Raw genomic sequence first — 11,974 nt, 5'->3', positions numbered from 1 at the left:
AGCATGACCACAGTTTAATGATTGAAACAAGTAAGAGATAAAAGAACCCACTGCATGAGTTGCCCAAGGCCTATAATGATACTAAGGCGGCCTTTGTGAACTTCACTTGAATTTTGTAGAGAACTAAATCTCTCTGAGAGATTTTGAAATGTATTATTTCTATTTTTGAAATCAGTGAATGTATTTTACTAGAATTCTTATGTTTACAAGAGCTAGATGGGCATCTCCAACTAGCAGGCCATGCTACTCCAGGCTGATGACGAGCAAAGACTCAGAAACTAGTCTCTGAATGCATGCTTAACTGGGTGGAAGTGCTTATCTCCCCCTTGTAAACATAAGGACACAGGAAATGTGTCAAGGCCGACAGGAAGCGTTGCTGCTTCGTAGGGCTAAATAGCAATAATATTTCCCCCTTCATGGGACTGTCACATTAAGTTGACAGTATACAACTACTTTAACAATTGTTGAGGGTTGGAATATTTTCTAGCCCAGAGTCAGAGGTATGCTGGAACAGTTGTCTTTCTTCTACAAACGAATCTAAATACAGCATTTTCGGAGGGGAATTATTGCCAGCATATGTTAGGCGTTTTCGACACATACTAGAAAAGTGGTTCTCAACCGGTTTCCATGTAAAAGATTTGGGGGATCACGCAAGGAATATAGTCAATTGGAGATTTATTGAGCGGGACCATGAAACAATTTTGTTTTAGATGTATTTATGGCACGAAAAGGCTAGGTTTCTTTCTTTAATGCTTTACATAGTTTAACCTACACAAATTAATGTGTGAATAACAAAATAAGAATTTTGAAAGAAGCATCTATATAGCTGGCTTTTAAACATCGAATGGCTACAGGAGTCCACCAGAATGGAATAGTTATCAAAGGGGTCCACAAGCAAAAAATAGGTTGAGAATCACTGTGCTAAACGTTTCTGTCCAGTCTTTGAAATGCACTCCTAGCTATGTTAAGGGTGTATTTTCGTCAAGAGAGATTCTCAGTGATAATGAGGGCTGTAGCTGAGTACCCTCATGTTAAGTAGAGTAAAATGTAATGATGTTTTCCTTACTTGAGTGGTACTTGAGTTGTTTTTCTTTTTCATTTCAAACCGTTGGCTTTTAAATCGCAGGAGTGGCTGCGTGGCACCTTGGGCAAGTGTCTTCTACTATAGCCTCGGCCGGCCAAAGCTTTGTGAGTGGATTTGGTAGACGGAAACTGAAAGAAGCCCGTCGTATATATGTATATTTATATATGTATGTGTGTGTGTGTATGTGTTTGTGACTGTGTTTAATATCTATTTATTATATATGTATGTATATATATGTAGGCGCAGGAGTGGCTGTGTGGTAAGTAGCTTACTTACCAACCACATGGCTCCAGGTATAGTCCCACTGCGTGGCACCTTGGGTAAATGTCTTCTACCATAGCCTCGGGCCGACCAAAGCCTTGTGAGTGGATTTGGTAGACGGAAACTGAAAGAAGTCCGTTGTATGTATGTATGTGTGTGTGTGTATGTATGTATGTATGTATGTATGTATGTATGTATGTATGTATGTATGTATGTATGTATATGTGTGTGTGTGTGTATGTGTGTGTGTGTGTGTGTGTGAGTGTATGTATGTTTGTGTGTTTGTGTTTGGCCTCCCACCAACATCGCTTGGTAACCGATGCTGGTGTGTTTACGTCCCCGTAACTTAGCGGTTCTGCAAAAGAGACCGATAGAGTAAGTACTAGGCTTCCAAAGAATAAGTCCTGGGGGGGGTCGATTTGCTCGACTAAAGGCGGTGCTCCAGCATGGCCGCAGTCAAATGACTAAAACAAGTAAAAGATTAAAAAGTGAGTAAAAGAGAGACGCCCGGTTGGATTTTGGATTCGGAAATATGAAGAGAGAAAAAGGTAAATTCAGCCATTTATTTACTCAGATGAAGGCCTTGACATTATGGACCACCTTTCACCACTGACTTCATAGCGGCAATTATTAACATATATCTCCTCTCCCTCTCACTTCCTCGATGAAAGATAAGCGTGTGTGTGTGTGTGTGTGCTTGCGCTTGCGTGCGTGTATGTATAGTGTGATGTGTGAATGTGCGTGTGTGGTGTATGCGAGTGCGTATTTGTGTGTGCGTGACAGAGATAGAGACAGAGAAAGTTTGCTTGTTGCTGCGTAGTTAGTTGCGCGGAAATGTAAAAATGTATAGAAGTGAACGGGAAGAACGTATATGCATTTCTATTATTGATGTTTATTTAGACCAGCGTCTATCAGACGAAGGGACAGTCTATTCACCACGTTTTCCATCATGCTGGGCTCTAACGCTTGAAAAGGGGCAAACAAATGGTCAAGTTTAACAAAACTAAAATGGTTTTAAACAAGTCTCCTTATCATGGCGAAGACAGAAGGATAATATAGAGCAGCGGTTCTCAACAGGGGTCCATATGACTTCGGGCGAGGGAGGGGATCTCTATACAGTGATCCCTCGTTTATCGCGGTAGATTGGTTCCAAGACCGGCCGCGATAACTGAATTTCCGCGAAGTAGGGACACCATATTTACAGTATTTATTTAACGTGTATTTGGACTTTTAAAACCCTCCCTGTACTGTTAACAACCCACCCATTACAGTAGTCTATTTATAACAAGGACAACTGTTAAGCAATAACACTTTAGATTTACAAAAATAAAGATTGTTACTGTTACATAGGCCGGATTACAAAATAGAAAGCTGTGATTTGTCGTCTCTCTCCATTGCACCAATCACAGCCCGTCATAAGTTTAAATACCCCTGTATATGCTTTTTTGCTATTTTACGCTTGTTTTGTTGTTCCTAGACTAGGAAATAATATTTATTATTAATATTTTAATGGATTTAATGAAAAATTTTAGGCGTTCATATATATATGTATATATATATATATGTATATATATATATATATATATATATATATATTATATATATATATATATATATATATATATATATATATATATATATTTAAAATCCGCGATAGTTGAACCGCGAATTTGGAGGGTTCATGCAAGCAAAACAGTAAATTGAGAGTTTACAGTTGTATTTTAAGCGTCCAGAAGAAAAAATTTGCTTTAGATGGATTTATCGCAAGAAACAGCTAAATATATTCTAATTAGTCTTGTAAAAAACAACGTGACTAAATTAGTTGTTTGTGTCAAGGATGTATGTTGTTTATGTAATCCACAAATAAAGTAAAAATTTCAGTCTGAATATTATAAGCTGGAGCAATTTTTTGACTCTGTAACATCCCCCAGTTATTAATAGGGTATCAAGCAATAACATTTTTATCTGAATTCAACATGTTTCCAGCTTATGAATCATGTTCTTTCAGAGTGTGCTATGGCAAACCTATACAAGCGAACGTGTGAAAATGAAATTGGGAATTTTGAAATAATTAACATATGGCTTACGGCCATATCACGTTGAAAGCATCGGTTCTCGTCTGATCACCGAAGTTAAGCAACGTCGAGCCTAGTCAGTACTTAGATGGGTGACCGCTTGGGAAACCTAGGTGCAGTAAGCATAGCACAGTTCAGCGGTGGTGCCCCAGCATGGCCGCGGCCTTCGGGCTAAAACATTTTTAAGGATTTAAGGATATTAAAACTAGTTTTTAAACATCGAATGGTAATGGGGGTCTACAAGAATAAAATGGTAATCAAAAGGGTTCATAATTTTTTTTTAAAATGACTGAGAACCGTTGATATAGATGCATTTTCATTTTTCTCTTTAATAATCTTTTTACCAATTCGTTTTGCAAGATTCCTGATGCGGAGTCGTGTGTTGAAACATATATTGTTATATTTCGGGATGGTCATTTTATTTTATTTTGTTTACTTATTTATTGCCTGGACATAAGCCTGAATTTTTTAGGTGAGGGAGCTAGTCAATTACGTCGACTCCAGAGTACACTTGGTACTCATTTCATCGACCTCGAAAGGATAAAAAGGTAAAATTGAACTCGGAACGTAAAGTCAGACGAAATGTCGATAAGTATTTTGTCTGGCGTGCAAAATATTTTGCCAGCTCGCTTTGTTTCGCTCTATAAACTAGAATATTTCAGGCCCATCGCCACGCATTCATGCCTAGGGGTGCTTCAGGATATTCTGGGTGGGTACTAATTTGGGTCAATACTCACCCGTTAATGAAAAAAAAACCCAAAAAAAACCCCGGCCTGCTGGGTGTTAACAACTGTGTAGAAAACGAAACCAGTGCAAAACATCGTGTGTTTGAGAAACTGAAAATGGTCTTGCCCATTTAAGATTTGGCTGTTATTTCTAGCCTGTGGATAGCCTGCTTGAAGGCCAAGGCAATAGAATTGGGAGGGTGTTGGGGTTTTTTTTTTTCAATACATATCCATTTTCCTGAAAGTTCTGAGGGAAAAATCGGACCTTGTGTCTTTTCATATTCGTTTTCTACACAGTTGGTCAACGAGTGAAGATCCTTATATTGACTTTAATTTGTAATAATGCTAAAGTGAAGTAAATCTGAGGGTGCACCATTGAATAGTGAAATATTAGTCAATTTGTGAATCATGGATTTAAACCCACGTCAAGCCTGATCGAGTAAACATATTTCAACTACGGTATTCCATCCGTAACCATCACGTCCTTTTGTATACCAGGGACAACATTACTCCGCGTGACTTTCTCGCAATTTTTTTTTTTTTTCAAGAAGAAAATAAAATAAAGGGCGGATGAAATTTGGCTGCTATTTCTTTCTAACTGTTCAAGCATAAAGGTTCCCTTATAAATACGTTTTTTGTATATTTCGTAGATGCGCATGAACAAGTTGACGCGTTCATTCTCTCTCTCTCTCTCTCTCTCTCTCTCTCTCTCTCTCTCTCTCTCTCTCTCTCTCTCTCTCTCTCTCTCTCTCTCTCTCTCTTTGTATACATCTAAATTTAAAACTAGGATGTAAAGTAACTTATTGTTACTTCTGCATGTTTTCCCCTTCGTCTGAAAATAGTTATCAAAGTTATAGCCAATCAGAAGTGTTGAAAAATAAACAAAAACACCATCCGGTAGCTATAAAACAATGCAACGCCTTCGAATTAAAGGAAGATAAAAGATTGCCAAGGTTATGAACAACATTCACATACACGCACAAACACATACAAACATACACACCCACACCCACACACTCACACACACACACGCGCACACACATCTATATACCCACAGATACTCACATACAGACATGCATGCACATACATACACAAATACACACACAACCACACTCAAACATACGTACATGTACGCACACACATACACGCACAAACATTAAACAAACATTTCCCCTACACACAGACACACACACACATACTCTCCGTCAGTGTGTCTGTCTCGTTTATGTTCAAGGTCACAATTTTTAAAATTTTTTTTGCAAAACCGTAGACGCTTATATTCCCCCCTTTCCTAAACGAGTAGTAATTTATTGACTACGTGACGCTTGAAGGTAAAATGGAAAAATTTGGAACGTACGCATAACAGCCTCGATTTTATTAGCAAAAGCAAATATGGTCGATCTAACCGTCTTTTTTATATATTACTAGCTACCACTTATTTTATCGACGCCGGAATGATGCAAGCAAAATGTTTATTTGAGTAATTGGAATTCGAAACAGAAAGAAACGCAAGAGGCGATTTTTCTCTTACATTTATGTACTAGATCTCAGAATGATAGAAGTCGAATCTGACAAGAATATGTTCTGAGTTCAAATACCGTCGGGGTCGTTTTAACGTATCAGACGCACGGATCTTTTCGGTTTGAACGGCAATTTTTTCTAGCGGTGTCATATGAAATTGCCTTTCATCCTTTCGGAGTCGATAAATTAAGTACCAGTTACGCACTGGAGTTGATGTAATCGTCTTAATCCGTTTGTCTGTCCTTGTTTGTCCCCTCTGTGTTTAGCCCCTTGTGGGTAGTAAAGAAATAGGTATTTCATCTGACTTTATTTTCTGAGTTAAAATTCCGCCGAGGTCCACTTTGCCTTTCATCCTTTCGGGGTCGATAAATTAAGTACCAGTTGCGCACTGGGGTCGATGTTATCGTCTTAATCCCTTTGTCTGTCCTTGTTTGTCCACTTTATGTTTAGCCCTTTGTGGGTAGTAAAGAAATAGGTATTTCGTCTGAGTTCAAATTCCGCCGAGGTCGACTTTGCCTTTCATCCTTTCGGGATCGATAAATTAAGTGCCAGTTACGCACTGGGGTCGATGTAATCGTCTTAATCCGTTTGTCTGTCCTTGTTTGTCCCCTCTATGTTTAGCCCCTTTTGGGGCAGTAAAGAAATAAGAAAATAAGAATCGTCAGCACGCCGGCCGAAATGCTAAACTGTATTTCGCCCGTCGCTACTTTCTAAGTTCAAATTCTACCGAGGTCGATTTTTCCTTCCATCCTTTCGGGGTCGATAAATTTAATACCAGTTGAACACTGAGGTCGAGGTAATCGACTTAACCCCACCCTAAAAATTTATGGCCTTCTGCTTACAGTAGAAAGGATTATTATTATTATTATTGCTTTCCGGCTCTTTACGTTCAGAACTCAAATGCCGATGAGGTCGCTTTTGCCTTTGATCCTTTCCGGGTCGATGAAATAAGTACCAGCTGAGAACTGGGGTCGATGTAATCGACTTACACCCTCGCTTAAAATTCCATGCCTTGTAACTATAGTAGAAAGAATTATTATTGCTGTAACTATAGTAGAAAGAATTATTATTGCTGTAACTATAGTAGAAAGAAGTATTGCTGTTGCAAAGGCGGCGAGCATGGCTGAAGCGTTAGAGCATCAGATAAATATACCTATTGATGTTTCTTCCAGCTCTTTACATTGTTAGTTCGAATTCCGTCAAAGTCAATTTTACTTTTCATCCTTTCGGGGTCGATAAAGTAAGTACCAACCAAATATTGGGGCTAATGTAATCAATTAATCCATCTCCCCTAAAATTGCTGACTTTGTTCCAATATTAAAACAACTTTTTACATTATTGTCGTTGTTAAGGCGGTGAGCTTGGCCAGAGCGTTAGAGCGCCGGTCAAAATGCCTTGAGCCAAAATTCGAATCTATTATCGTAAGCACGTCATAAGAAATGCCTAGTGGTACTTCTGACTCTTTACTTTCTGGTTCGAAATTCCGCCGAGGGCGACCTTGGCTTTCATCCTTTCGGGGTCGATAAAATACTGGCGCCGAAGTAATCGACTTAGCCTCTCTCTCAAAACTACTGACCTTGTTCCAAAATTTGAAATCATTATAAGACAGCGAAATGGCAAAATCGTTAGCCCACCGGACAAAATGTTTAGCGGCGTTCAAATTCCGCCGAGGTTGTCTGCATTCCATCCTTTCGAGGTCGATAAAATAAGTACCAGACAAGTCCTGGGGTCGATGTAATCAATTAACTCCCTGTCTTAAAACATTTCAGGCCTTGTGCCTACTCTTTGCTGTTTACTCTCTCTTTTACTTGTTTCAGTCATTTTGATAGTGGCCATGCTGGAGCACCGCCTTTAGTCGAGCAAATCGAACCCAGGACTTATTCCTTGTAAACCTAGTACTTATTCTATCGATCTCTTTTTGCCGAACCACTAAGTTACGGGGATGTAAACTCACCAGCATCGGTTGTCAAGTGATGTTGGGGGGTGGGGACAAACACAGACACACAAACACACACACACACACACACACACACACACACACATACAAATATACGACAGGCTTCTTTCAGTTTCCGTCTACCAAATCCACTCACAAGGCTTTGGTCGGCCCGAGGCTATAGTAGAAGACACTTGCCCAAGGTACCACGCTGTGGGACTGAACCCGGAACCATGTGGTTCGTAAGCAAGCTACTTACCACACAGCCACTCCTACGCCATATCTCCATTTATTTTGTTTATTTTCACCTGTTATTTACCTATGTGGGTACCGAATTAATTTCCACGCGTTTTATGTCTGGCTAAAAATTAATTTTGGGAATTTTTTTCAATTGCAACAAATTCATTTATTATTATTATCATCATCATCATCATCATCATCATCTATCAACGAATTATTTAAATATTGAGATTTTGCTTTAAAATTTTTCTTGAATTATTTATTCTCATTATCTTTTCTAATTGGAATTATAATCACGAAATTTATTAATAGAAAAACTTTGATAGAGAAATGGTTATTTAGAACGTTGCTTATTGTGAACATGCATTGCTGGCGCACCGTCTGTGCACACGCCAACAACGTGCTCCCAGTTTATGCCATGCGTGTTAAAGAATTGATCCACTTTCTGGGATACATTGTTTGTAGCGGTTCGGGTGTTAAGGGTTTCGCAAAAAAGGAATTCATCTTAGAGATGCTTGTTATGCACATAACGTACATAAACACAAAGTTGTGCTAAATCCACAACGTCAGTGGTTTCATCAATTTGGATGGCGACATAGTTAAATATTGATGTTTTTATCTTTGAGATGACCTGAGACAAAATATTATCAGGCATCTCAGCGATTTTTTGACTGACGGTGTTGTTGGAAAGTGAAACCTGTTTAAGCTTCTGTAGTTCGGACGTTCCGAGCACGAATGAGATTATATCTTTGCAGCAAGAAAGAACTAACTGCCCTCCAAAGTTATGAGGGTTTTTTTTTTTTTTTTTTTTTTTTTTTTTTTGCAGCAATTTTCCTTGAAACCTCGAAGGAAGCTTTCAGACCAGAAACAATGTCCTGCATATACATTCCTGTGTCAGCAATCCTGGATTTGACCAATTTGTCATCTTGGTGTCTGAAAAATTCCTCGTCTTGGTTGACTGCACTGGGATGTTTCATTTCCAAATGTCTCTTTAGCCTGCTGGGCTTGAGCGGAGAAGCTGCTAATATATCAGAGCACAAAACACACTGTGGTTTTTCCACTCCACCAGCAGTAAGCACGGTGAAACTGAAGCTCAAATATGACCTGTCATATCTCATTTTCTTTGTAAAAGACATTCTACAAATAAATATAACAATATGTAACTGTTGGACTGTAAATGCACAGAATTTTGTACTATTTCATTCTGTTGAGAAAACTTTGTTACTTTTACCAGTATAAATATATAATATTATATATATATATATATATATATATATATATATATCGGATATATGCGCCATATATACATGTAGATATATATATATATATAATATATATATATATATATATATATATATATATTATATATATAATATAAGGGATATTAGCCAACCGAATATGGCTAGGGACAGGGCAGGGTGGTGGGGGTGTCACTGTTGCATTTAGCCCCAGGCGAACATCAACGTCACCAGATAGGCCTGACGCCATCACGGCGTCCTCTATCTTGCAAAGGGAGATCATTCACCAAGAAGCAGATACCACACACGGACCTAGGTTTCAAGGTGTATTGCCTATTATCAACGTGTGGTAGGCATCGCTTCTCGATGAACGACCAACTGTGCAAGATATATATAAGGATTTTCAAGTAAATACATTTACTGATTTCGAAAATCTGTTCGACAGCAATAATAATTCTCTAAATGAGATATAGACAGTGACTGCTCCATAATATAAGGAATATTAGCCAACCGAATATGGCTAGGGACAATGCAACAGTGACACCTCCACCACCCTGCCCTGTCCCTAGCCATATTCGGTTGGCTAATATCCCTTATATTATGGAGCAGTCACTGTCTATATCTCATTTAGAGAATTATTATTGCTATATATATATATATATATATATATATATTTCAATATGTGACCGCGTGTGTATCGTTGGCGATTTTCTTTCTCCGTTTTACCTTCTTTAGACTTTTGCTATATTTTTGGTGAAGGGCTCCGTTGGAAACGTGAAACCATCTTTCTTTTCTTTCCTTTCCTGAGCCTCCAATAACACAGTACTTGTTCCACGTCCTCGCGTTGTTGTTTTTTCTTACTTGTTCTTCTTTTGATTGACTATATATATATATATATATATAAATGGAACAAAGATGCAATAGAGTGCATTAAAACGTTCGGACAGATAGCCGATACAAAGGCAGACAAGAGAAGGACAGGCAAAAACAGACGGGTCATTCTTGGCTCTCTTTCATCAGTCAAGTCCCAGAAGTCACGATCATTTTGGGCAGTTACACTTGAGATGGTTCGATCTGGTTGCCCCCCAAAAAAGTCTAAGCTAAGAGCGTTAGACCCCTTTGTAAGAAAGCTATCGAATGTGTACGGCAACAAGGACAAAAAAAAACGGAGAAAATGGTACACAATTACGAATACAAACAACGGTAAGTTCTTATTCATGCAGAAGTTACTTCGATATTGGTTAATTTTGTTTTACTTCAATATCTTCATTTTAGTCATTCAGTTGGACTAAGGTCAAGCTTCTTACCATTGTGATGCCTTGTAGCTACTTTAAAAAAGTTCGACTAAAAGTCGCTAGGTACTTTATGATATTGCTACTAGCTTGTCCTTTTATTGGCTTATTATGTCCTTACTTATTGATGCTTAATACAAACATAAAAAGTAAAATTAAGAATGAACTTACGATGATAAATATGTTGAAAATATAGGCGTTCTTAAATGTGTGATGGTGAAAACAAATCGCAACCTCTTTATGAACCACTCTCGCGGACTATGTCATCAATGAGCCGATATTACGGCCGCTGTAACAGCCTAGAATATACCCCTGCCCAGACGATACCCGGAGTTAGTCTAAGCTAGCCCCGACTATAGCCCTGTCCAGACTTATACCTCGTGCTTGCGGCCAAATAACACAGATGCACCTCACTTATAAAAGTTGCCTCAGAACATATATAAAATTTGATACCAATCGATGAAGAATTAAAAGTTACATGTAAATTCCGATTTAAACATAGCAATTTAGAATTATCAAATGCAACTATTCAATGTACCAATATAAACCCAATGTATAGGTGGATTAGGAAAAAATTGACGACTCGCGCATGCTGCGCAGCGCACCTATACTATGAGTCATAGCCAAGACTCGCGCAAATATGGCCATTCGTGTTGGGTTTATATTGATATATTTTAAAGTATTTTGAATTTGATAATTCTAAATTGCTATGTTTAAATCGAAATTTACATGTAACTTTTAATTCTTCATCGAGTGATATTAAATATGTGTTCTGAGGCAACTTTTATAAGTGAGGCACATCTGTGTTATTTGTCTGCAAGCATAGGGTATATTCTGGCCTGGTTATCTGGAGGGGGTATAGTCTGCGCTAGCCCAGACGAGCTCCGGATAGGGGTATAATCTGGGCTGTTACACTACCAATTTTCAATCCTGTTTAGACTTGTGCCCATATCCCCGCACCGATCGATAAAACCGCAGAGAGACGCCTGTATTCAAGTACGTGCATGTATGCCCTGCGCGCGTCGTGACGCGTTGTCTCAAATGCATTCTATCTGTAAGGGTTTTTTTTTTACACATAAATTAGGGCTTCTGGGTAGTGTGTGCATGTTCAATGGTTCCAATTTTAGCTAAAACCGGAAAATCTAGGGTTTTGAACATTAAAAATCTGAAAATTGGCGACCCCTTCCCGGAACACTAAAATCGCTTCGCAGACTCCAGTTTGGGAACCAAGGCTCTAACATATGACTTTAACATTAATAATCTTGCCGAACGCACACATACTGAACGTCTTTGACATCCGGCATGAAAAAAAAACACTAAGCATAAAGCAATGTGTTTACTGTTTATAAAATATACTACAAAAAAGTAATAAACTAAGTTTAATTGATCTTAGTACCCACTGATGTGAACTGGTTGCAACAGAAACCGGAAGTGATGGCAGTTACTTCCTATAATTTCACGTAAACAATGTATGTGACATAACCAACATATAGAATAAAGTAATATTTAACCCCACTTAAACGTCGATGTTCTGTTAGAACAAAATTTACAGCAGTAGATACCATGAAAGAAACTCTCGTAAAGGCTTTTGTTAATCTTTGA

General features: G+C 38.3%; 1 non-coding gene across 1 annotated transcript; it reads left to right on the top strand.

Moving 5' to 3' along the window:
• Window positions 1-3,426: 3,426 nt before the first annotated feature.
• Window positions 3,427-3,545, top strand: LOC115220089. Its single transcript, XR_003882462.1, has one exon. It is a non-coding gene; the product is annotated as a 5S ribosomal RNA (ribosomal RNA).
• Window positions 3,546-11,974: the final 8,429 nt, after the last annotated feature.

The sequence above is a fragment of the Octopus sinensis genome, linkage group LG15 (assembly GCF_006345805.1).
Source record: "Octopus sinensis linkage group LG15, ASM634580v1, whole genome shotgun sequence".
NCBI classification, from domain to species: Eukaryota; Metazoa; Mollusca; class Cephalopoda; order Octopoda; family Octopodidae; genus Octopus; species Octopus sinensis.
This window is presented reverse-complemented; position numbering and strand designations above follow the sequence as displayed.